This window comes from Lynx canadensis, chromosome C1 (genome assembly GCF_007474595.2).
Source record: "Lynx canadensis isolate LIC74 chromosome C1, mLynCan4.pri.v2, whole genome shotgun sequence".
Taxonomy (NCBI): Eukaryota; Metazoa; Chordata; class Mammalia; order Carnivora; family Felidae; genus Lynx; species Lynx canadensis.
Window position 1 is genome coordinate 114,706,519 of NC_044310.1, and position 6,000 is coordinate 114,712,518.

Genomic DNA, 6,000 nt, shown 5'->3' on the forward strand with positions numbered 1-6,000 from the left:
CGTACAGGTTTAATGAGATTTCTATCAAAATCGAAGCAAGGAGTTGTGTGTTTTTTTGTAGTCACAAACAGGCTTATTCTAATATTAATATGAAAAGGCACACATCTTAGAAGACTTAAAACTACCTTTAAAAAGAAGAATAAAGTAAATCACTGAACCAAATATTAACACTTATTATACAGCTACAGTAATCAAGACAGCATAGTGTTTATAGAGGTATAGACACATAGATAAAAATAAACGAAATAGAGTGGACCAAAATAAATCCACACAAATATGCTCAAATAAAGTTTTACAAGGTTGAAAAAGCAATTCAATGGAGGAAAAATCGTTTTTTCAAAAATAGTGCTAAAGTAATTGAACATCCATGAGGAAAATAATGAAACTCAATCTAAACTTCATAGCTTATGGAAAAATTAATATAAAGAAATCACAGTTAAATGTAATACATAAAACTAGAAAACTTTTAGAAAAAAGTAATATAATCTTTGGTATCTAAGGCTAGGCAAAGAATTCTTAGACTTGAAACCAAAAGCATAGTCTGTAAGAAGGAAAAATTGATAAATTTGCCCTCATGAAAAATAAAATATTTTTCTCTGCCACAGACACTGTTAAGAGATGAAAATACAAAATATACACTGGGAGGAAATAGTTACAAAACCACATACCTGGTAATGAAGCCTCATGTAGAATATATAAGTTAGTCTCAAAACTCCACAGTAAAAAATTCAAACAATCCAATTTAAAAATGGGCAAAAGGCATGAAGACACATTTCGCTAAGTAGGATATACAGATGGCAAATAAGCTCATGAAAAGATGTTCAATATTATTAGCCATTAGGAAAATGCAAATTAAAACCACAATGAGATATTAGTATATACCCATCAGAATGACTAAAATAAAGATGTAGTGACAATGTTGGATGATGTGGAAAAACTGGATTATACATGCAATGCTGGTGGGAATACAAATGGTATGGTCACACTGGGAAATGTTTTCCCAGGTTCTCTTATTTTTCCTCTTTTTTTTTTCCAGGTGGTTTTAAAATGAAACGTGCAACTACAACATGTCACGTCCCAGGAATTTTAGTCTAGGGTATTTATACCACAGACATGAAAACCTCTGTTCACATAGAATTTCTACTTGAATGTTTACATCAGCTTTATTTGTAATAGCCAGAAACTGGTTACAACCTAGATCCCTTTCAAATGAGGGAATGGTAAACAAACTCTGATACATCCTATGTAGTAATTAAAAAAAAATAATGGAATATTGATGCACACCCTGACTTGAACAAATATCCTGAGAATCATGTTGAATGAAAAACAATTTCAAAAGATTGCTTACTTTATCATTTCATTTATCTAATATTCTTGAAACATATATATATATATATATATATATATACACACACACATATATATATATATATATTCTTGAATATATTTAAAACATTCTTGTGTGTGTGTGTGTATATATATATATATACATATATATATATATATGTATATATATATACATATATACTTGTCTCCATTTAGGAATGGAGATTGAAAGTGGGCCTGATAATTATGACAGTTATAGCTATAAATGGGCAGCACAAGATATTGTTTTGGTGGCGGAACTATTCTACATATTCACACTGTCATTACCAATATTCTAGTTGTGCTGTGGTTTTACATTAGGAGTATTAATAGTAGGGAAAGTTAGTAATAGATTCTGGTATCTCTGTATTGTTTCTTACAATTGCATGTGAATCTACAAGTATCTCAAAAAATGCTTACTGAAAAAAATCTAGGGGCACCTAAATCAGTTGAGAGTCCAAATCTTGATTTAAGCTTAGATCATGATTTTAAGATCATGATGAGATCAAGTCCAGTGTGGGGCTCAACCCTGAGCATGAAGACTGCTTAATATTCTCTCTCTCTCGGCCTCTCCCCTGCTTGCACTGCCTCTCTCTCTCTCTCTCTCTGTCTCTCTTTCTCAAAAAAAAAAAAAAATTAAAAAAAAAACAATCAAATAAAAAAAACCCATAATTTTAGTGTAAAATTGAATGCTACTAATACACTTACCTAGACATGGGTAGGTGAAATGAAAATGTTGTTTGTAGTCAAGTTGGGATGGTTTTTCAGGCTGATATGTACTAACACTACTTTTTAAAATCATTTGTCCAGGAATATTGAATCTGAGAAAGATTTTATTAGAACTGTGAAAAAGCATATTCTAGTGCAACAAGATTATCCAGGATAAATTAAAGTCTGTTTAAATAAAATATTTTTTAAAGTCTGCTTTATAAAACTGCATTAGAAATTTGATCTTTTGTAAATAAATTGTCCAGAATACAAAGATCATGAAGGGATATCATGGGCTGTAAACTTAGTCATAGTTTACAAGGGTAAAAATGATACTAATCCAGAACTATTGGGAAAGGAATGTCCAGTATAGCTTCTTGTCTTCCAGTGTAGTGTATTTCATATTATACTATGTTGCTGAAATTGAACAATTTAATGAAATAACCTCTAAAACTTTCTAGCAGATGTGAGACCATAAACCGAGAAAAATCCATTCTACAACTTCGTCTACCATATCTCTTCCACTGCCCAAAGTGTATGAAGCCCCTCTTGAGGATCAATTCATATAACAGTTTATTACAACCTTTTGAAGGTGAGATTCTTACACTAGAAATGTCAGGTAACAATAAAATTTACAATCCAATCTCTCTGATATCCATATTTTGGGGAATATCTCTTGAAAATATACATCAATGCACAACCTTGTAGTAAAGTATAACATCCTAAAGAACAGTCATCATAGATCTCTGATAAGTGTATTTCATAAGCAATTTTAATTTTCTTTTATGACAGAAGGTTAAACAATGTAGCAATGGGAGAAATAACAATCTTTTTGCCTACAGAAAGATTTTGAGTCTACCCAACGTAACAATTTTGCTTGATGAAACTAGTATCATAACATCCATAGACAGATGGCATTAATAGTTTTATTTCAGTTCATTTTATTTACTCTTCTTACTGTTTTTTTTCCTTTTGATAGAAATTATCTAGGCAGAAAGTGAAGTGAGCCCCAGTGTGACTCTCCATGCTCCTCTTATAACTCATGCAGACTCAAGAATTATTTTCTTAACATTAGGAAACTGGTAAAACTTAGTAAATCCCTCATGAGATTTCTAAACCAATTAAAAGAAAATTCACAGTAAAGTATAAGGTTAGAGAGGAAGAGAAGAGAGAAAATAATAGAGTGAGATTGTTGGAGATCATTACATGATCAGAGTTACCAAGAAATAAAGTGCATCTCTGGCTACAAAATGAATGATAAAAGGAGTAATAATAGAGTATGGATATGGATGTAGATATGAATATGTAGATATCCAGAGCTAGGAAATGTCAACCAAATAAACTTGTGTAAGTAACAGAATAGTACCACAACAGGGTAGGAAATATAATTAATATCTAGTCAGTTGAGTTCTACACAAGACTCATAATTTTTCTTTATCTTTCTGATAAATATGGGAAATTTGTATTGTTTAATGACAAATATAACTGATTTTTAAAATTACTATCTGTGAAGTGACTTTCTTTCCTTTGACCTTGTTTCCAGTTCTCTTCATTTCATATACTTGGAGGGAAGGTCTTATGTATCTTTTGCATTCATTGTAAAGTAATAGAACCTATGGATTGGAAGAGAAAAATTTTATAGAGTGAAAGAGAATAGGCTAGAGATTATAAAAAGGCATATGAGATATATATATATATATATATATATATATATATATATATATATGATTTATGGTTGCATGATCATGACAAATTAAGAGATATTAGATTTATGCCCCTGTTATACACAACCCTAATATTTTATAAAATGTATGAATAAGTTTTCAGGCATTGATTATAAGACCATGCAGGAGGGTGTTCTGAGAGAGAAGACTTACACAAGATAAGTACCTTATTCCTTCAGAGTATATGCCCAGGGACACTTTTTATAACATGGAGAAATAGAGCACAAAGAAAAATCAATACCTTTGCAGTATAAAAGAAATAAAGATTGAAGTTTAGGTGTATTGACACAGGTATCATTTATTGGATAGAGAAAGAAGTCCAGAATTCTGTACTGGGTGACCTTAACCTTTGCCTAAATACAAACATGTGAATGTCAAGGTCAAGTTTTATTGAGGCCTGGTGTAGAAGAGCTGGTAAAATGTTCTGATATGTGTCAATATTCTGGAGAATACTGCTGAAAGTCACTGGTGTTACATTCTGTAAGAGTAGAGAGGTCTCATCAGTCATCTTAAGTATTTAATGTGAGATCCCACAAAAATCTCACTTTAAGAATATCCCTCTGAATAGAGCCAAAAAAACAAGCCTTGACATACTAATGTTCATTATACAATAAATAATTGCCAGCCAAATCAAGCTAAGTATAAAGAGAGGCAACAAAATTCAAATGTTTAATATATGATATAATAATGACCACCATAAAAATTAAAACAAAACAAAACAAACTAGATATGTAAAGACAGTTTAGCACTGTTAACCTTGACACGAGGCTAATGTTCATTTTTTTTTATTTTTTTAACTTTTATTTAATTTTGAGAGAAGGAGGTAGAGCATGAGGGTGAGAGGGACAGAGAGAGCAGGAGACACAGAATTGGAAGCAGGTTCCAGGCCCTGAGCTGTCAGCACAGAGGCCAATACAGGGCTCGAACTCACAAACTTTGAGATTGTGACCTGAACTGATGTAGGACGCTCAACTGACTGAGCCACCCAGGTGCCCCATGTAAGGGCATTTTAAAAAATAACAATAGCTAGGAAGAAAAATTCAGTACCAACAAATGGAAATGACACAATAGCTGGAACTAACAAACAAAATCTTGAAAACAGTTATTGTGAATGTAAATGTTTGAGAATATAAAGAAAAGGATGTACACCATGAATGAATAGATGGGTAGCTTCTAGCAGAAAATGGAAATTATAAGCAACAAAATTTATGGATTTAAAAATAAAATGCCTACAATTAAAAATTCACTGAATGGTATTAATAACAGATGGAAATTATAGAAAAAGAGGAGCAAAGCGATAGAAATCCACTTTTAAACATAGAGAAAAAAGATAAAAAATAATAAACAAAAAATCACTGCCTTCTGGGTCAATATTAAACAGTTGAAAAATATGAGTAAACGAACTAACAAAAGGAGAGGAGATACAGAAATTGGGACGCAATATGCACAAGTCAGTAATAGTTGTTTTTTTTTTTTATCCCTAAATGTAATAAAATTTGAAAACCACAGAAACAAGAAGCTCAACCATCTCCATGAGTAAATACGCTTGGAGTATTTAAAAAAATAGACATATGATTGTAAATTTCTAAAACCAAAAATAAGTAAGTAATCCTAAATGTAACCAGAAATTACAATTAAAACTTATTTATACAGAACAGCATTAATAATATCCATGGATTTCTCAAAAGATTTTACATTTATGATAAAAACTCAACAAATGGGTACAGAGGGAATATGCTTTAACATAATAAAAGCTATATGATAACCCCACAGATTACATTATACTCAATGGTGGAGAGCTGAAAGCTTTTCCAGTAAGATCAGGGAAAAAGGAAAGGATGCCCAATTGTACCCTTTTTAGTCAACATCATAGTGGATGTTCTAACCAGAGTAATTAAGCAAGAAAAACAAATAAAAATCATCCAATTTAGGAAGGAAGAAATAAAAGTATAACTATTTTTAGATGACATGATATAGATATAGAAAATCATAAAGATTCTATCAAAAAACTTCTAAAACTATTCAAATAAATTCAATAATGTTGCAGGATACAAAATCAATACACAAAAACCCATTTCTACACACTAATAACAAACTAGAAGAAAGAGAAATTAAGAAAACAATCTGATTTACAATTGCATTAAGGGGTGCCTGGGTGGCTCAGTTGGTTAAGTGTCCGTCTCTCCATTTTGGCTCAGATTAT